Here is a 21,444-nt window from a genome sequence, read left to right as displayed (position 1 = left end):
CTTACTTCCAGCCAAGTTCTCGAACCACCATTCACAGTCCTCAGCTCGTTATCTCCAGCTTCATCTTTCAAGCCACAGTCTACAGTTCTCAGTCTCCAGTAACGACCCAAACTACCGTCCACAGTTCTCAGCTCCTCTACCGCAGTTTCATCTCATAAGTCGCAGTCCACGGTTCTTGTCTTCAGCCTCGCTTTACTCTCACCCACAGTTCCACAGTTCTTTGTCTACGACCACGTTCTCAAGTCACCGTTCATCAAGCTCAGTTTTCTTCCTCTGCTCTGTACATAATAAATACTTTCCACTGACTCTCAAACTCTGCCTACATCCTTCATTGCTCCGTATCCCATGCAAAGGAACTATATCCAATCCCCTCATTTTGTTCTTCCCCAGCCTGCTACCTCCTTGGGCCAGTCTCAGCTGCCGGATCCCCAAACTTTGCTAGACGTGACATGCGTGACTATGGCTTCTTGGGCCCACGGCAGCTGCGTTTGAAGGGCGGATTAGGTCTGCCCAACTCCGATGCCCCCAGGTCTTAGAGTGAGACAAGGCGTGAACCGAGACAGGATAATAACAAGGGGACCTCTAACTAAAGCAAACAGAAGGCTAGGGGCTACTAAAAACCCTAAAACTAAATATATGTGCAGCACGCCGCCAAAAGAAAAGAACAACAAAAGATACCACTGTCCACACCCCACACAGCACCGTTGTGTACCGGTGAGGACAGTGAAAAGTGGAAACCTCCGCAAAAACACCAGTACAAAACAAACGCAAGGACTAAGCGGCCTAGGCCGCAACACGCGGCAGAAGCCGCTACTCACGAAACCGGGTGAGAACCCCAATAAGCAAGAACCCCCAGATGACTGCAACAGGTTCACTTGGACTGGAAGGATTCCCAGGACCAGCTTCAGAACTCCAGGACTCAGGAGCACGGGGAGCAGGATCGACCAGATACTGCAGACCAGGAACAAACTTTGCAAGGCAGGAACCGCATACAGGAAGCTATCACCGGCGAGGCTGCAGTGTGCTGGCTCACATAAAAAGGCCCTGCTGGCCAATGACAGGAGGGCCAGAAAGACCAGCCCCCAGACCCTAATTAATTGTTGCCGTGCAGCTGCACTGCTGCACGAACAACTAATCAGTCTTATCTGGCAACGGAGAACGCAGTCCGCCAATGGCGTCCCTGTTGCCATGGTCGCGGCGGCTGAGGATGCCCGGCGTCCTAGCTTTGCCAGGGACCCGGCAGCTACAGTACGCATGTCGTCCTGGCGTTGCTAGGCACTGGGCGGGCAGCGAGGGAGGTGCGGCGGCCGTGAGCATCGCTCGGAAGCAGACCGAGCGGCGCCACGGACCGCGGCACCTAACACTCAGTCATGAAGTTCCCAGCTGCTCCAGAGTCCAGCAGAGCAATGAGGTTCCTGAAGCGCTGAGACACCTGAAGTGAAACTGGAAGATTTCAATTACATGAAGATGGAGAGGAGTTCATTACTCCTAGCCGGCCCTCTCCTCGACTGGTTAGGATTTGGAGTTTTCCTGATGCTTTGGACAAGCGTTGATGACATAGAAGGAGCAGCACAATACAGACACAGATGTTCGGATAGGCATCTTCTATACTCTGCAGGTGACAGACGAGAGTGATTAATTCTTTCATGGGCTCATCTTTGGGCGGAGACAGCTGACGAGGAGGAGTAGCAGTAGAAGTCTTAGGAAGTGTGAACCTTCCTTTCTCAATCGCCCTTTCGCGGAATCGGGGATCGACTTTGGTGCAGAGATATGAGCTCATCAAGTTTTGGAGGTAAGTCTCAAGTAGCAAGCTCATCCTTCATTAATTTGGATAACCCATGCCAGAAGGCTGCATATAGAGCGTCATCATTCCAGGAAAGTTCGGACACTAGGATCTGGAATTGTACCAGATATTGACTGACTGTCGGTGTCCCCCGACATAACCGGAGGAGATCCGTGGGGGCAGATGTCACATGTCCCGGTTCATCAGAGATGTGCCTGAAGGTTGCCACGAAATCTGCATATGAGGAGAGCAGGGCATCGGATTTTTCCCATAGAGGTAATGCCCAATCCAAAGCAGAGCCACTGAGGAGGGAGATGATGTAGGCAACCTTGGTGCAGTCAGTTGGGAAATTGCCAGGCTGTAACTCAAAGTGTATTTCACACTGATTTCTGAAACCATGACAGGCATTAGGGGAACCAGCGAACTTGGCTGGTGTTGGCAAATGGAGACGAGGAGCAGAAATGGGAATGGTGGGTTGGGTTACCGCCAGAGGTACTGCAGTCAGAATACTGGATGCCCCTGAACCACGGAGGGTTACTTGGATTCCATCAAGCCAGGTGGAAAGGTCCTGGAGACAGCGAATCACTTGACCCTGTGCAGCCTCCTGATGTTCTAAATGGGCTGCCAGTTGTTGCATCGGGTTAATCGCTTGGGTCTGGTCTCCGGTAAGATCCATTAGGTCAGTGCTTACTGTCATAACTGAGGGATGAGGCTGACCTGGGGAAGCCTCAGATGTAGGGGCTGATGTGTAGGTGAACCGGGGAGGTAGTATTGGGTTCCTAAGCATACAGGAGCTCTAGTACCAGTTGCCCAAAGGCATGACCACGACAACAAAGTTGTAAAAGGTAAAGTCAGTTTTATTAAACACACAGCTTAAGACACCTTAGATATGTAAAACGTCACAGGAGATGTGCAATGGTAAATTACAGTACAGTTCCCAGAAACGTAGGGTAATTAGTGCTGTGGCTTGCAGAACAGAATATCACAGAGACCTTGCCAGAACTGGAGATGGTAAGTCCATATGCCAAAGCTAACCGCTGAGTAGAGGTATGAACTGGTACTGCCCAGCAGATGGTGTACAGAGGCTGGAGCAACACAGATGCACATAAGTAGATGGTACTTGGTAATTGCAGAGTGCACCGGATGGAACCAGTATGAATGAAAAGTGTGCAGAACTCACCTCTGTAGATTTAGAGTCCGATGGTGAGCATTGATGGACGCTGTGGTTCAATGGTAGAATGGTCACTGAAGCAGGCAATATAGGAATACCGCTGATGACATTGAAGTAAACTGAAGACACTGTGGAGCACCGCTAGCAGAATACAAGCGACTCAGGAGCACTGTGGAAAGCTGGTAGGCCATGGTTAGTACGCTGTACAATATGGAGAGCGATGCTGCAGAAAGGAGGAGTTGAAAATGATACCAGGACACCACTGGAGGCTAGAAGCAAAGCAGGACCAACGCTGTAAGCAGGAAGCTGGTGTCTAATCGTAGAGAGTAATCAGGAGCAATGCTGGGACACTGCAGAAGTCAGGCTGCACCGCAGGATGGAAACAGGTGCGGGTCTCTTAGTGGAGCTGAATCACAGGAGCTGGAATACCTGGAGAAACAAGCAGTACAATCCACAAGCAGGAGAGACATGTGTATAGGTTAGACATCCAAAGCACTGACGATTATCCAGCCCAGGAGAAGGATATTTATACCAGCTGGGAAGCAGGCATTGGCTGGATAATTAGGCAGAGTCCAGAGTACAGTGGATAGGTTGTAAAATAACATATGATGAGGAAAAACATGGCTGCGCCCATGTTTGCATTTGGAGGGAAAGTCTGTTTGTATTGAAAATGCTGGTTTGATTACCATATAACTTTCACTATATGAAGGTAGGAGACTCAGTACGCAATTGGCGTATGGGGTACCGTAAGGGTACGCACTTAGCGTAGCAGACGCTCAGCCGTGATCGAGATGCACGAGCGGCACGCTCGCTCACAGCTTTACGCTTGGTGTCGAACATGCTATAGGCGGCCGACTACCGTAATGATACGCTACTAGCGTAGCGGACGCTGTGACCGCGAGGGGAACATGAGCGGCGCAGATGCTAACGGGATGACACTCAGTAAACCTTGTATGCAACACACTATGATTGAGTTTGTATTGTAAACCTTACTACTGAAATACTGCAGCGATATAACGCTGCTTAACCTTGTTAATGTAAATGCTGTTAGAGCGATTTAAACGCTCTGAATACCCTCTGCAATGTAATAAACACACGATACCTTACTAAGGTTCCAACACCTTTACTAACAGGATTAAGTTATATTAAAAGGGGAAATACAGTGGACAATTCATACACTACAAGCTAACATCAATATCTAACAAAATACCTACACATAAATACACAATAGCAGCACAATAGCAAACAATAACATACAATGAGAGAGAGAGAGAGAGAGAGAGAGAGATCGTGGCACAATTACATTCAGAGATTAAGAATGGTCACAGAGAGTACTTACACACAGGGAATGAATCGCAGGCGCAAATCTGGTTACCAGCTCCTGGTTATTCAATGATGAAAACCGTTGTGGGGAGAGAAGACTCTTGTGTCCCTAAGTCTATTTCAAACTATATTTATGTACTAGCTCAAGACATACTTCAATAGATACTATGTGTCCTCTTTCCATTGGTTAGTTCAAGAAATGGGCGATGGCTAGGACTTGTCAGTATTCTAAATTCCTCTCTTGATTGTATTGGGGAAACCTATTGTTTGGATCTTCCAAACAAACTCTGTCTCTGTGCTTTGTTTACCCCCTGGTCACCTCTTTCAGTTGAGACAATGACATCTCAGCACTCATTATTCTGGAGAGAAACCTGGACCTATTCATAAACAAAGGTATAAGCCCTCTTCATAGAATCTCAAAGCTTATTGTAAGTAAGGCTATTTGTTTTCGGTCTGTGTGAAAGAGGTGACTGAATTCCAGTCCCCCACCCTGCATTTGTGTAATTTATTCCGAATGCAATTAATCTTATGTTCTACTCCTGTGCATAACCATGAGCAGGAACTATGCGAATCCCTCCCAGCTGTCATAGGCACAACACTTCTTCAATACCCCACAGCTGGACACCAAATACTACCCTCCAACATTTATCTGAACCCTCCCAGCATGTAAAGGAGAATTTATCAGGTCCAAGAACCGTTTTAAACTTACCATACTTGCTGACATTATTAAGGGGAATATTAACTATAAAACGCATTATATTGGTTAAATATGTAGCGATCGAGTCGCTCGCTAGTCGCACACAAACACCGCCGTAAATACCCATCTCCCTGCGCAGGCGACGTCAGAGCGTCCCCTACGCAACCTGAGGGGATGCGTACGCACGGGGGGGTCGGTGCGCGAGCAGCGGGCACGTGCATTGGGGTTAGTACAAGGCATCATAGGTCGCTATATTTTTCGACTTTGACAGTATATTCCATGTGGTAAACAGCAGTAATGGCGGCGGAGGCTGCGGAGTTCAGGAGACGCCATTTTTTAAACACTGCAACTAAACTGTAAGGCTGCCATGACAGCGCTGCGGGATCACAGGGAAGAGACTTGAGGTAAAGATATACAGCGCGCTGCACGCAGACAGCGTAGATGGAATCCCGTTTTGTAACGCTGGACTAGTCTCAGGAGACACTTGGAAGGTAAAGAATCATGTCAAATAACCCGGATCGTGACACAGAGTAATTAGTTAAAAGAAACATTTGTGAGACAATATATTAACATCTGCTGAAATAGACTTGTCATTCTGAAACTGTATACAGCTATTGAAACTAATGTAGCTAACTTGGAGAATATTGACACAATAATATATTGTTACCTTTTAAATCAGCAAGTTTAAGTGTACACAGAGGATATCACTTCTAGCTAGAGGCTTTATAAGGACTAAGCCATAGGAAAAATTCCAGTGTACCAGCAATGTTTAATATTTAGCAAGAACTTCAGTTAAAATATGATTGAAAGAGTGGAACGTTTAACACCTTTAATATTTACAATCTACAGCTGTAGATTATAAAGTAGGATTGTTTTTTAAACAGAATTCCAATGTATCCAGTGTAACTATACTTTGTCAAATAACGGCCCCACTGCGTGCCAACCTAGGTACTGCAGTATCTAAAACTATTCCTAGTGACTGGGGTCATTACATATATATTACCTTTTGGGTTTTATATATATATATATATATATATATATATATACTGCTGTAAAAAATAAAGGGAACACTAAAATAACACATCCTAGATCTGAATGAATGAAATATTCTTATTAAATACTTTGATCTTTACATAGTTGAATGTGCCGACAACAAAATCACACAAAAATTATCAATGGAAATCTAATTTATTAACCTATGGAGGTCTGGATTTGGAGTCACACTCAAAATTAAAGTGGAAAAACACACTACAGGCTAATCCAACTTTGATGTAATGCCCTTAAAACAAGTCAAAATGAGGTTCAGTAATTTTTGTGGCCTCCACGTGCCTGTATGACCTCCCTACAACGCCTGGGCATGCTTCTGATGAGATGGCGGATGGTCTTCTGAGGGATCTCCTCCCAGACCTGGACTAAAGCATCCGCCAACTCCTGGAAAGTCTGTGGTGCAACGTGGCATTGGTGATGGAGCGAGACATGATGTCCCAGATATGCTCAATTGGATTCAGGTCTGGGGAACGGGCGGGCCAGTCCATAGCATCAATGCCTTTGTCTTGCAGGAACTGCTGACACACTCCAGTCACATGAGATCTAGCATTGTCTTGCATTAGGAGGATCCCAGGGCCAACCGCACCAGCATATGGTCTCACAAGGGGTCTGAGGAGCTCATCTCGTTACCTAATGGTAATCAGGCTACCTCTGGTGAGCCCATGGAGGTCTGTGCGACACCCAAAGAAATGCCACCCCACACCATTACTGACCCACTGCCAAACCGGTCATGCTGGAGGATGTTGCAGGCAGCAGAACGTTCTCCTTGGCGTCTCCAGAATCTGTCACATCTGTCACATGTGCTCAGTGAGAACCTGCTTTCATCTGTGAAGAGCACAGGGTGCCAGTGGCGAATTTGCCAATCTTGGTGTTCTCTGGCAAATGCCAAACGTCCTGCACGGTGTTGGGCTGTAAGCACAACCCCCACCTGTGGACGTTGGGCCCTCATACTATCCTCATGGAGTCTGTTTCTGAACGTTTGAGTAGACACATGCACATTTGTGGCTTGCTGGAGGTCATTTTGCAGGGCTCTGGCAGTGCTCCTCCTGTTCCACCTTGCACAAAGGCGGAGGTAGCGGTCCTGCTGCTGTGTTGTTGCCCTCCTACGGCCGCCTTCACGTCTCCTGATGTACTGGCCTGTCTCCTGGTAGCGCCTCCATGCTCTGGACACTACGCTGACAGACACAGCAAACCTTCTTGCCACAGCTCGCATTGATGTGCCATCTTGGATGAGCTGCACTACCTGAGCCACTTGTGTGGGTTGTAGACTCCGTCTCATGCTACCACTAGAGTGAAAGCACCGCCAGCTTTCAAAAGTGACCAAAACATCAGCCAGAAAATATAGGAGCTGAGAAGTGGTCTGTGGTCACCACCTGCAGAACAACTCCTTTATTGAGGGTGTCTTGCTAATTGCCTATAATTTCCACCTGTTGTCTGTTCCATTTGCACAACAGTATGTGAAATTGATTGTCAATCAGTGTTGCTTCCTAAGTGGACAGTTTGATTTCACAGAAGTGTGATTGACTTGGAGTTTCATTGTGTTGTTTAAGTGTTCCATTTATTTTTTTGAGCAGTATATATATATATATATATATATAGAGAAAAAAAGAGGCGGCACTCGGAGACTTGCAAATTACAGTGTATTCACAGCAAGTGACATCTACGTTTCGGGGACCAAACTCCCCTTCGTCAGGATAAAGTGACAGTGCATCAAACCAACTTAAATAGCATAACTCATTACTCACCCCGTGTGCACATGAATTCAATCATCTGTTCGTTACCAACTGGGCACCCGTCGGAGCCTCCGCTCCGTGCTTCCGCCCTGATCAGCGTGGACCGGAAGTGACGTCGCGGGACCCCTCCGTTGTGTCCATGGCAACGCTACGTGTAATACAAATGCAACTTCAGTGCAAGCAGCGATAACACAACAATCATATCAAGAAAACAATACATCAACACTTAAATTGGATATTATTGTGCATAAAACGTGATATTTAGCTAAAACTTATTTTACATATTCTTATGTTAAAACATGTTAGTTACATAATCGTAAAATTCCTATAAAAAACGGTGGCCTATTGCACCTGGCCCTATCATTCTGATTAACAGTTTGGAATGTCCATCAGACATCCTTTATCCCGGGTTTCAATTAACCCTTACACAGTGATATTACTGTTAAAAAGTAGACAGCTTATCCAAACTGACAGCCCTTACTCGCTGCCCTATTACTGGATCTATTAACGTGCCATAAAAAGAGGTATAATTATTCAAAGAACATTTATTGTTACTGACAATCCGACTAGAAAAGTGATTCTTAAATGAAGTTAATTAGGCCCAAATTGTCATTGAGCCCATTGGGTTTTAACGTGTTCAACCTGTGGATCCACATGGATTCAAGCTGTAGGAGCCTCTTGCCCCTATTGCCCCCCCGTAAAGTTTCCGGGACGTGATCTATAATGCGATGTTTAAGGGTGGCCATACTGTGGCGAAATTCCGCAAAATGCTTGGCAACAGGCTGGTCACCCCCTCCTGTAGCTAGTGCATTTCTGATGGCCAGCCTGTGCTGTGCCATCCTAACTTTGAATTGGCACTCTGTTTTGCCTATATAATAACGCCCACATGGGCATATGATGGCATATATAACGAATTTTGTGCTACAGGTTAGGGGCCATTTAATGAAATAGACTTGTCATTCTGAAACTGTATACAGCTATTGAAACTAATGTAGCTAACTTGGAGAATATTGACACAATAATATATTGTTACCTTTTAAATCAGCAAGTTTAAGTGTACACAGAGGATATCACTTCTAGCCAGAGGCTTTATAAGGACTAAGCCATAGGAAAAATTCCAGTGTACCAGCAATGTTTAATATTTAGCAAGAACTTCAGTTAAAATATGATTGAAAGAGTGGAACGTTTAACACCTTTAATATTTACAATCTACAGCTGTAGATTATAAAGTAGGATTGTTTTTTAAACAGAATTCCAATGTATCCAGTGTAACTATACTTTGTCAAATAACGGCCCCACTGCGTGCCAACCTAGGTACTGCAGTATCTAAAACTATTCCTAGTGACTGGGGTCATTACATATATATTACCTTTTGGGTTTTATATATATATATATATATATATATATCTATCTGAAAGTAGAGGAAGAAACAGCAGAGCGCCTATAGTGTAGTATCCCTTAAATTAGTTTTTGTCACACGCAAGAATAATATTGCATACCGGATTACGGCTTGACTCAATGCCTATCGGTCCCCTGGTCTTCTAGTCCACGTCTCTGTCGGAGTCTAGATAGAGTCAGGAGAGAGGGAATCGCTATATAGCGTAGTAGTTACTCGGAAATTAGCATCAGCTGTTACGTCTCACATAAAATTACATGCGTACCAGATAAAGCAATAATTTGTGCATGTCAGTATCAATACTTAAGTCCCGGTCCTCATCAGAGGGTGATGGTCATCTGGAAACCCTTGTCGCTGTAATCCTGCTCTCCAAATGGTACTGCCAGGAAGGTTTATTCCGAGTCTTCTAGTTCAACACGGCTGAGATCAAGCTGTTACTATCTGCAGCTATTAGGATGCATCATAAGGGTCTCCAGATGACCATCACCCTCTGATGAGGACCGGGACTTAAGTATTGATACTGACATGCACAAATTATTGCTTTATCTGGGCCCTCATTCCGAGTTGATCGGTCGCAAGGCGAATTTAGCAGAGTTACACACGCTAAGCCGCCGCCTACTGGGAGTGAATCTTAGCTTCTTAAAATTGCGACCGATGTATTCGCAATATTGCGATTACTAACTACTTAGCAGTTTCAGAGTAGCTTCAGACTTACTCTGCCTGTGCGATCAGTTCAGTGCTTGTCGTTCCTGGTTGACGTCACAAACACACCCAGCGTTCGCCCAGGCACTCCCACCGTTTCTCCGGCCACTCCTGCGTTTTTTCCGGAAACGGTAGCGTTTTCAGCCACACGCCCCTGAAACGCCGTGTTTCCGCCCAGTAACACCCATTTCCTGTCAATCACATTACGATCGCTGGAGCGATGAAAAAGCCGTGAGTAAAATTACTTTCTACATAGCAAAGTTACTTGGCGCAGTCGCAGTGCGAACATTGCGCATGCGTACTAAGCGGATTTTCATTGCGATGCGATGAAAAATACCGAGCGAACAACTCGGAATGAGGGCCCTGGTACGCATGTAATTTTATGTGAGACGTAACAGCTGATGCTAATTTCCGAGTTACTACTACGCTATATAGCGATTCCCTCTCTCCTGACTCTATCTAGACTCCGACAGAGACGTGGACTAGAAGACCAGGGGACCGATAGGCATTGAGTCAAGCCGTAATCCGGTACGCAATATTATTCTTGCGTGTGACAAAAACTAATTTAAGGGATACTACACTATAGGGGCTCTGCTGTTTCTTCCTCTACTTTCAGATTCTCCTTTTGGGCTACGTATATCTAGTGGCACTTTTTGAAGAACTGAGCAGCCACCCGTTAAAACGGGGAAAGTTTTTGAAAAACTCATATACTGGATTGGTCATTTGACCAAATTTATTTGTGACTTTAGACTATATATATATATATATATATTTTATCAGTAAGGAACTTCGCATAATTTGGACAAGCGCACTAATCCACTCTTTTTTAATATATATATATATATATATATATATATATATATATATATAAAATCAGTGGCTAGGTTTACCCAAGCAAACCTAGCGCTGGGATTCTAGTGTTAGCTTGGGTGGAGGCACATTGTCCAATTTAGCAGTTAACCCTTTAGAGTAAAGAGGGGTCACAAGGAGTTACAGTAGCTGCAAATATTAAGTATGCACGAATGTATGAAGCAGGGATCGCAGCAGATATCTCCAACACCTGCAGCGATCCCTCCATTCCCTCTGGCACACATATCTCTCCCCCCCCCTCCCCCCATAGATTTCTATGGGGGATGCAATCCTGCCAGATTTACCAATATCTGGAATGTGAAGCATTCCCGGTATTAGCCCCCACAGCTACCACCATCCGTATACAGTAGTAACTCATTGTAGCCTATGTGCTACAGATTGGAGATGTAGTTCCAGCAGATCGGGGATGTAGTTCTCCAGGAACCCTTCAATGGAAATGGCTACTGTGCATGGTGGTCAACTTGACTGCACAAGCGCAAAAGCCCCAACACCACACTCGGCACACCTCAGGGACGGGCTCCTGTCCCTGCTTGTGCTGGGTGATACATTCACCTGATGTGATTGCATTCTGCAATATGATCCTGGGCGCTAATATTACACCCAGATCGTATTGCAAATGTGATCACTGACAAATGGGGCCATATGTGTCCTGTTACTGGACTTCCCTCTTACCTCAGGATTGCCATCACATGTGCCGAAATAGTTCATCAGTAAGAAAATAAGAATTTTCTCACCGGTAATTCTATTTCTCGTAGTCCGTAGTGGATGCTGGGTACTCCGTAAGGACCACGGGGTATAGACGGGCTCCGCAGGAGACTGGGCACTCTTAAAAGAAAGATTAGGTACTATATCTGGTGTGCACTGGCTCCTCCCTCCATGCCCCTCCTCCAGACCTCAGTTAGGGAAACTGTGCCCGGAAGAGCTGACATTACTAGGAAAGGATTTGGAATCCAGGGTAAGACTCATACCAGCCACACCAATCACACCGTACAACTTGTGATAACTATACCCAGTTAAAAGTATGAACAACAAATGAGCCTCATTAACAGATGGCTCATAACAAAACCCTTTTAGTTAAGCAATAACTATATACCAGTATTGCAGAGAGTCCGCACTTGGGACGGGCTCCCAGCATCCACTACGGACTACGAGAAATAGAATTACCGGTGAGTAAATTCTTATATTCTCTGATGTCCTAGTGGATGCTGGGTACTCCGTAAGGACCATGGGGATTATACCAAAGCTCCAAAACGGGCGGGAGAGTGCGGATTACTCTGCAGCACCGAATGAGCAAACTCAAGGTCCTCCTCAGCCAGGGTATCAAACTTGTAGAATTTTGCAAATGTGTTTGAACCTGACCAAGTAGTAGCTCGGCAAAGTTGTAAAGCCGAGACCCCTCGGGCAGCCGCCCGAGATGAGCCCACTTTCCTTGTGGAATGGGCTTTTACTGATTTAGGATGCGGCAGTCCAGCCGCAGAATGTGCAAGTTGAATCGTGCTACAGATCCAGCGAGCAATAGTCTGCTTTGAAGCAGGAGCACCCAGCTTGTTGGGTGCATGCAGGATAAATAGCGAGTCAGTTTTCCTGACTCCAGCTGTCCTGGAAACATAGATTTTTAGGGCCCGAACTACGTCCAGCAACTTGGAATCCTCCAAGTCCCGAGTAGCCACAGGCACCACAATAGGTTGAAAAGCTGATACCACCTTTGGGAGAAACTGAGGACGAGTCCTCAATTCTGCCCTGTCCATATGGAAAATCAGATATGGGCTTTTACACGACAAAGCTGCCAATTCTGACACACGCCTGGCCGAAGCCAAGGCCAATAGCATGACCACTTTCCACGTGAGATATTTTAGCTCCACGGTTTTAAGTGGCTCAAACCAATGTGATTTTAGGAAATCCAACACAACGTTGAGATCCCAAGGTGCCACTGGAGGCACAAAAGGGGGCTGAATATGGAGCACTCCCTTAACAAACGTTTGAACTTCAGGCAGTGAAGCCAGTTCTTTTTGAAAGAAAATAGACAGGGCCGAAATCTGGACTTTTATGGAACCCAATTTAAGGCCCATAGTCACTCCTGACTGTAGGAAGTGCAGAAATCGACCCATCTGAAATTCCTCCGTTGGGGCCTTCTTGGCCTCACACCAAGCAACATATTTTCGCCATATGCGGTGATAATGTTTTGCTGTCACATCCTTCCTAGCTTTTATCAGCGTAGGAATGACTTCACCGGAATGCCCTTTTACTTTAGGATCCGGCGTTCAACCGCCATGCCGTCAAACGCAGCCGCGGTAAGTCTTGGAACAGACAGGGCCCCTGCTGCAACAGGTCCTGTCTGAGAGGCAGAGGCCATGGGTCCTCTGTGATCATCTCTTGAAGTTCTGGGTACCAAGTCCTTCTTGGTCAATCCGGAACAATGAGTATAGTTTTTACTCCCCTTTTTCTTATTATCCTCAGTACCTTGGTTATGAGAGGAAGAGGAGGGAACACATACACCGACTGGTACACCCACGGTGTCACTAGAGCGTCCACAGCTATCGCCTGAGGGTTCCTTGACCTGGCGCAATATCTTTTTAGCTTTTTGTTGAGGCGGGACGCCATCATGTCCACCTGTGGCCGTTCCCAGCGATTTACAATCAGCTTGAAGACTTCTGGATGAAGTCCCCACTCTCCCGGTTGGAGGTCGTGTCTGCTGAGGAAGTCTGTTTCCCAGTTGTCCACTCCCGGAATGCTGACAGTGCTAGCACGTGATTCTCCACCCATCGAAGAATCCTTGTGGCTTCTGCCATTGCCATCCTGCTTCTTGTGCCGCCCTGTCGATTTACATGGGCGACTGCCGTGATGTTGTCTGACTGAATCAGAACTGGTTGGTTTTGAAGCAGGGGTTCTGCTTGACTCAGGGTGTTGTAAATGGCCCTTAGTTCCAGAATATTTATGTGTAGGGAAGTTTCCTGACTCGACCATTGTCCTTGGAAGTTTCTTCCCTGGGTGACTGCCCCCCAACCTCGGAGGCTTGCATCCGTGGTCACCAGGACCCAGTCCTGTATGCCAAATCTGCGGCCTTCGAGCAGATGAGCACTCTGCAGCCACCACAGCAGAGACACCCTGGCCCTCGGGGACAGGGTGATCAACCGATGCATCTGGAGATGCTATCCGGACCACTTGTCTAACAGATCCCACTGAAAGATCCTTGCATGGAATCTGCCGAAGGGAGTTGCTTCGTAAGAAGCTACCATCTTTCCCAGGACTCGCGTGCAGTGATGCACCGACACCTGCTTTGGTTTCAGGAGGTCCCTGACCAGAGATGATAATTCCTGGGCCTTCTCCTCCGGGAGAAACACCTTCTTCTGTTCTGTGTCCAGAATCATGCCCAAGAACAGCAGATGCTTCGCAGGAATCAGCTGTGACTTTGGGATATTCAGAATCCAGCCGTGCTGATGCAGCACTTCCTGAGATAGTGCTGCGCTGACTAGCAACTGCTCTTTGGACCTCGCCTTTATAAGGAGATCGTCCAAGTACGGGATAATTATGACTCCTTTCTTTCGGAGGAGCATCATCATTTCGGCCATTACCTTGGTAAATACCCGCGGTGCCGTGGACAGACCAAACGGCAGCGTCTGGAATTGGTAATGACAGTCCTCTACCACAAACCTTAGGTACTCCTGGTGGGGTGGATAAATGGGGATATGCAGGTAAGCATCCTTGATGTCCAATGACACCATAAAATCCCCCTCTTCCAGGCTTGCAATTACCGCCCTGAGCGATTCCATCTTGAACTTGAACTTTTTTATATAAATGTTCAAGGATTTCAAATTTAGAATGGGTCTCACCGAACCGTCTGGTTTCGGTACCACAAACATTGTGGAATAGTAACCCCGTCCCTATTGAAAGAGGGGTACCTTGATTATCACCTACTGAAGATACAGCTTGTGAATTGCCGCCAGTACTACCTCCCTTTCTCTGAGAGCAGCAGGCAAGGCTGATTTGAGGTAACAGCGAGGGGGAGTCGCCTCGAACTCCAGCTTGTATCCCTGTGATACTACTTGCAGAACCCAGGGATCCACCTGTGAGCGAACCCACTGTTCGCTGAAGTTCCGGAGACGCGCCCCCACCGCACCTGGCTCCGCCTGTGGAGCCCCAGCGTCATGCGGTGGACTTAGAGGAAGCGGGGGAAGATTTTTGATCCTGGGAACTGGCTGTCTGGTGCAGCTTTTTCCCTCTTCCCTTGCCTCTGGGCAGAAAGGAAGCGCCTCTGACCCGCTTGCTTTTCTGGGGCCGAAAGGACTGTACCTGATAATACGGTGCTTTATTAGGCTGTGAGGGAACCTGAGGTAAAAATGTCGACTTCCCAGCAGTTGTTGTGGAAACGAGGTCCGAGAGACCATCCCCAAACAATTCCTCACCCTTGTAAGGCAAAACCTCCATGTGCCTTTTAGAATCCGCATCACCTGTCCACTGCAGAGTCCATAATACTCTCCTGGCAGAAATGGACATTGCATTAATTCTAGATGCCAGCCGGCAAATATCCCTCTGTGCATCTCTCATATATAAGACAACGTCTTTTATATGCTCTATGGTTAGCAAAATAGTGTCCCTGTCGAGGGTATCAATATTCTCTGACAGGGTATCAGACCACGCAACTGCAGCACTACACATCCATGCTGAAGCAATTGCAGGTCTCAGTATAGTACCTGAGTGTGTATATACAGACTTCAGGATAGCCTCCTGCTTTCTATCTGCAGGCTCCTTTAGGGCGGCTGTATCCTGAGACGGCAGTGCCACCCTTTTAGATAAGCGTGTGAGTGCCTTGTCCACCCTAGGAGATGTTTCCCAACGTAACCTGTCCTCTGGCGGGAAAGGGTACGCCATCAGTAACCTCTTAGAAATCACTAGTTTCTTATCGGGGGGAAACCCACGCTTCTTCACACAATTCATTCAGCTCATCAGATGGGGGAAAAGTCACTGGCTGCTTTTTCTCCCCAAACATAATACCCTTTTTAGTGGTAACCGGGTTAATATCAGAAATGTGCAACACATTTTTCATTGCCGTAATCATGCAACAAATGCCCTTTGTGGATTGTGTATATGTCTCATCATCGTCTACACTGGAGTCAGACTCCGTGTCGACATCTGTGTCTGCCATCTGAGGTAGCGGGCGTTTTTGAGCCCCTGATGGCCTTTGAGGTGCTTGGGCAGGCGCGGGCTGAGAAGCCGGCTGTCCCACAGCTGTCACGTCATCAAACCTTTTATGTAAGGAGTTGATACTGTCGGTTAAGACCTTCCACATATCCACCCACTCTGGTGTCGGCCCCGCAGGGGGTGACATCACACTTATCGGCACCTGCTCCGCCTACACATAAGCCTCCTCATCAAACATGTCGACACAGCCGTACCGACACACCGCACACACACAGGGAATGCTCTAACTGAGGACAGGACCCCACTAAGTCCATAGGGGAGACAGAGAGAGAGTATGCCAGCACACACCACAGCGCTATATATCACAGGGATGCACACTATACTGAGTGATTTTTCCCAATAGCTGCTATTATACACAATTTGCGCCTAAATTTATGTGCCCCCCCTCTCTTTTTTACCCTAGAAGTCTGGAACTGCAGGGGAGAGCCTGGGGAGCGTTCTTCCAGCGGATCTGTGAAGAGAAAATGGCACTGGTGTGCTGAGGAAGATAGCCCCACCCCTTTCTCGGCGGACTTCTCACGCTTTTTTATTTGTTTTATGGCGGGGGATTATGCACATATACAGTTTAATAACTGTATTATGTGCTATTTAGCCATGTAAGGTACTCTAATTACTGCCCAGGGCGCCCCCCCAGCGCCCTGCACACATCAGTGACCGGAGTGTGTGGTGTGCAGAGGGAGCAATGGCGCACAGCTGCAGTGCTGTGCGCTACCTTAATGAAGACCGGAGTCTTCAGCCGCCGCTTTTCCACTTCTCTTCATTCTTCTGGCTCTGCGAGGGGGACGGCGGCGCGGCTCCGGGACCGGACGACCGAGGCTGGGCCTGTATTCGATCCCTCTGGAGCTAATGGTGTCCAGTAGCCTTAGAAGCCCAAGCTAGCTGCAAGCAGGTAGGTTCGCTTCTCTCCCCTCAGTCCCACGAAGCAGTGAGTCTGTTGCCAGCAGATCTCACTGAAAATAAAAAACCTAACAAATACTTTCTTTTCTAGGAAGCTCAGGAGAGCCCCTAGGGTGCATCCAGCTCTGGCCGGGCACAGATACTAACTGAGGTCTGGAGGAGGGGCATGGAGGGAGGAGCCAGTGCACACCAGATATAGTACCTAATCTTTCTTTTAAGAGTGCCCAGTCTCCTGCGGAGCCCGTCTATACCCCATGGTCCTTACGGAGTACCCAGCATCCACTAGGACGTCAGAGAAAGTGGTTTCAACACAGGTGATAGTAATCAGAAAGTAAGAGGGAAGTCAAGGAACAGAGCATATTTTTGTCCCTCGTGGATAGAGTCACACACACACACACACACACACACACACACACACACACACACACACACAAATTCTCAGAGAAGGGCATCATATTGACTCCCCCCCTCCCTGCTAACCAACAAATTGCAACATTTTGCCGTGGGTGCATTGTCTAATGGTGAAATCCTCCACTATTTCCTGAGGACCGGCTAGAGTGTAAGTGTGTGTACAGTATGTGTTCTATATCTGTGTGTGTGTTCTATGTGTGCATATATGTATGTGTTCTATGTGTGTATATATGTATGTGTTCTATGTGTATATATATATATATATATATATGTACAGATGGGTCTACGGTTATCTTGGGTAGTTTGCTGTGCCTAGGCACAACATGGTTTATTTACATAAACCTTTCATCTATTGTTCTCAGCTGCAATACAATACAGAGAACAATACAGCAGGGGATTAAGTCCGACTGCCGAGTCTCAGTTAATCCTATTAAAGGTCAAGATAAACATGGACCCATCTGTATGTGTTCGATGTGGGAATCATCGGTATTCCGTGTGTGGTGCACACGGCTCCTGGGTCCCACACTGCACAGATTGCACCCATATTTGAACACTTACCTCTCCGGATTCCAGCTTTGGGCACTGCAGCTATGGCAAAAATCTCCATCAAAATGGCTGCTGTGCCTGCGCAGTAGTGAGTTTGGTCCCTGAACATGGCGGGCGCTATGTTTTTCCAGAGACTGGCACATGAGCAGTAGACCCCGGCACGATGCCGGAGACTATTACGCAGTGCAGAGGAGGGGGCCTTCCCGGTGTCTGCACAGGGGCCCCCTTCTCTGTTAAAACGCGTATGTATTCTGTGTGTGTTTGTGTGTCTGTATTTATGTCATACCTCCCGACTGCCCTGACTTTTGCGGGACAGTCCCATTTTTTGGGACTGTCCCACCAACGGGCCGTAGTGTCATGAAGTGTGTGTGTGTGTGGGGGATGGGGCAGTTGGGAGGCTCCTGTCACTGCTGCTCTGCTTAGTAGAGCAGCGGTGAAGAGATGCCATGCGCACAGCGTCAATTCACTGGAGAAAGAGGGAGAGGGGGCCTGCCAGCAGCTCACAGAGCCCTCAGTGACGCAAACAGGGCATGGCTTGTGATCGCGGGCCCTACTGTGAAGCCACAGGCCACGCCCTCTTGTCAGGTGGGCACACGCTACGCGCACATAGGGGTCCCTCCTCATGACTTTTTTACTGTTGGGAGGTATGGTTTATGTTAAAATGTATGTGTGCATATGTGTGCATTTGTTCTATGTAACATACACAGTATATATATCCTATATAATAGCCCTCCCCCACCCACGGCCCCCCTCCCCCACCCGCGTCTCCCCCGCTCCCGCCACTCCCCCAACTACAGCACCTACTAGGTGATTCATCAGGCCCTGCGTGCACTGTTCACACCGTTGCAAGGGCCTACGACCCCGTAACCATCGCACACCCTTTGTCCGTGCAATATTTAACCACTCACACAATTATGATTGGAGGTAATACTCCATATTATACAACTATTGCATGCCACAAGAGCGTTCAAGGGTTAAGGGGGTGAAGCCCCTCACGACGGTGTGAAGAGCGCCCGTAGGGCGCGATGAATCACCTAGTATATATATATATATATATATATATATATACATACACACACATACAGAACATACATATATATATATATATATACATACATACACACATGTACATACAGTATGTGTATATCATAGAATGCAACGCCCCACAAATCCTGTTCTTGCCCCTGCAAGCTGTAATTTTTTAACCCCTGCCTTCCACCCCTCCTCTTCCATAACAAAGTTCCAGGTGAGGTGTGATGGTGGAAGGTGGAAGAACCCAGGAGACAGCTGCCTCCCTGTACCCATTAGACACACTTTCAAGTCAGGTATACAGTAGCAGAGTATTTTCCCAACCAAGCTGCTGTTCTTTCTATGGTGCTTTCAGTATAAGCCCCTCAGAATGACCCTGACTTCGGATGTAAACAATGTTTTTGCTCACCTTACTGTCAGAGAGCTGCAACTTCCTTGTCACAGGGGAGAGAGAGCAAGGAAGGGATGAGGGTGTTCATTGCTGGGTCCTAGTGCCTGGCTGTTCCACTGCCTGGCAGTAGGGATGAACATCGGAAGCTCAGCATAAATGATGTAATGGTAACTAACATCGATGTAATGGAATCTTTTCGATGGAATGGTAACTAACCATCGCATCAAAACAATTTGATGGAAAAAGTATTCATAGCACTTGCAAATGCACAAAAAAATCCTGTTTGCGCATGCACAAAGGAGACCCGTGGCCATTTCTGATGTTAACCACTTAACTGACATTTTTTTCCTTTAAAACTGTTCATAATATTGTTTTTTTTTAAATGTTTTATTTATTATAGTTTAAAAAGTATTTTTTTTTAATATGTAAATATTATTTCTCTGACGTCCTAGTGGATGCTGGGGACTCCGTAAGGACCATGGGGAATAGCGGCTCCGCAGGAGACTGGGCACAAAAGTAAAGCTTTAGAACTACCTGGTGTGCACTGGCTCCTCCCCCTATGACCCTCCTCCAAGCCTCAGTTAGATTTTTGTGCCCGAACGAGAAGGGTGCACACTAGGTGGCTCTCCTGAGCTGCTTAGTGAAAAGTTTAGTTTTAGGTTTTTTATGTTCAGTGAGACCTGCTGGCAACAGGCTCACTGCATCGAGGGACTAAGGGGAGAAGAAGCGAACTCACCTGCGTGCAGAGTGGATTGGGCTTCTTAGGCTACTGGACATTAGCTCCAGAGGGACCGATCACAGGCCCAGCCATGGATAGGTCCCAGAGCCGCGCCGCCGGCCCCCTTACAGAGCCAGAAGACAGAAGAGGTCCGGAAAATCGGCGGCAGAAGACGTCCTGTCTTCAACAAGGTAGCGCACAGCACTGCAGCTGTGCGCCATTGCTCTCAGCACACTTCACACTCCGGTCACTGAGGGTGCAGGGCGCTGGGGGGGGGGGGCGCCCTGAGACGCAATAAAAACACCTTGGATGGCAAAAAATGCATCACATATAGCTCCTGGGCTATATGGATGAATTTAACCCCTGCCAGAATACACAGAAAAACGGGAGATAAGGCCGCCGAGAAGGGGGCGGAGCCTATCTCCTCAGCACACTGGCGCCATTTTCCCTCACAGCTCCGTTGGAGGGAAGCTCCCTGGCTCTCCCCTGCAGTCACTACACTACAGAAAGGGTTAAAAAAGAGAGGGGGGCACTAATTACGCGCAGTATTAAAAATACAGCAGCTATAAGGGGAAAAACACTTATATAAGGTTATCCCTGTATATATATAGCGCTCTGGTGTGTGCTGGCAAACTCTCCCTCTGTCTCCCCAAAGGGCTAGTGGGGTCCTGTCCTCTATCAGAGCATTCCCTGTGTGTGTGCTGTGTGTCGGTACGTTTGTGTCGACATGTATGAGGAGAAAAATGATGTGGAGATGGAGCAGATTGCCTGTAATAGTGATGTCACCCCCTAGGGGGTCGACACCTGAGTGGATGAACTGTTGGAAGGAATTACGTGACAGTGTCAGCTCTGTATAAAAGACAGTGGTTGACATGAGACAGCCGGCTACTCAGCTTGTGCCTGTCCAGACGTCTCATAGGCCGTCAGGGGCTCTAAAGCGCCCGTTACCTCAGATGGCAGATATAGACGCCGACACGGATACTGACTCCAGTGTCGACGGTGAAGAGACAAATGTGACTTCCAGTAGGGCCACACGTTACATGATTGAGGCAATGAAATAATGTTTTACACATTTCTGATAATACGAGTACCACCAAAAAGGGGTATTATGTTCGGTGAGGAAAAACTACCTGTAGTTTTCCTGAATCTGAGAAATTAAATGAGGTGTGTGATGATGCGTGGGTTTCCCCCGATAACAACTGATAATTTCTAAAATGTTATTGGCATTATATCCTTTCCCTCCAGAGGTTAGGGTGCGTTGGGAAACACCCCCTAGGGTGGATAAAGCGCTCACACGCTTGAAAGAACAAGGGCTCTACCCTCTCCTGAGATGGCCGCCCTTAAGGATCCTGCTGATAGAAAGCAGGAGGGTATCCTAAAATGTATTTACACACATACTGGTGTTATACTGCGACCAGCAATCGCCTCAGCCTGGATGTGCAGTGCTGGGTTGGCGTGGTCGGATTCCCTGACTGAAAATATTGATACCCTAGATAGGGACAGTATATTATTGCCTATAGAGCATTTAAAA

The 21,444-nt window shown here is 47.2% G+C and overlaps 1 protein-coding gene across 2 annotated transcripts in view; it reads right to left on the bottom strand.

Annotated features, from left to right (window-relative positions):
* LOC134908919 (cytochrome P450 2K6-like) overlaps positions 1–19,304 on the bottom strand; it is a 170,197-nt gene extending 150,893 nt beyond the window's left edge. For both annotated transcript variants that reach the window (XM_063915165.1, XM_063915164.1), the window contains exon 1: positions 19,214–19,304. The gene's annotated coding sequence lies outside the window, so the exon portion shown is untranslated. The remainder of the gene's footprint in view (positions 1–19,213) is intronic.
* Positions 19,305–21,444: the final 2,140 nt, after the last annotated feature.

The sequence above is a fragment of the Pseudophryne corroboree genome, chromosome 4 (assembly GCF_028390025.1).
Source record: "Pseudophryne corroboree isolate aPseCor3 chromosome 4, aPseCor3.hap2, whole genome shotgun sequence".
Taxonomy (NCBI): Eukaryota; Metazoa; Chordata; class Amphibia; order Anura; family Myobatrachidae; genus Pseudophryne; species Pseudophryne corroboree.
This window is presented reverse-complemented; position numbering and strand designations above follow the sequence as displayed.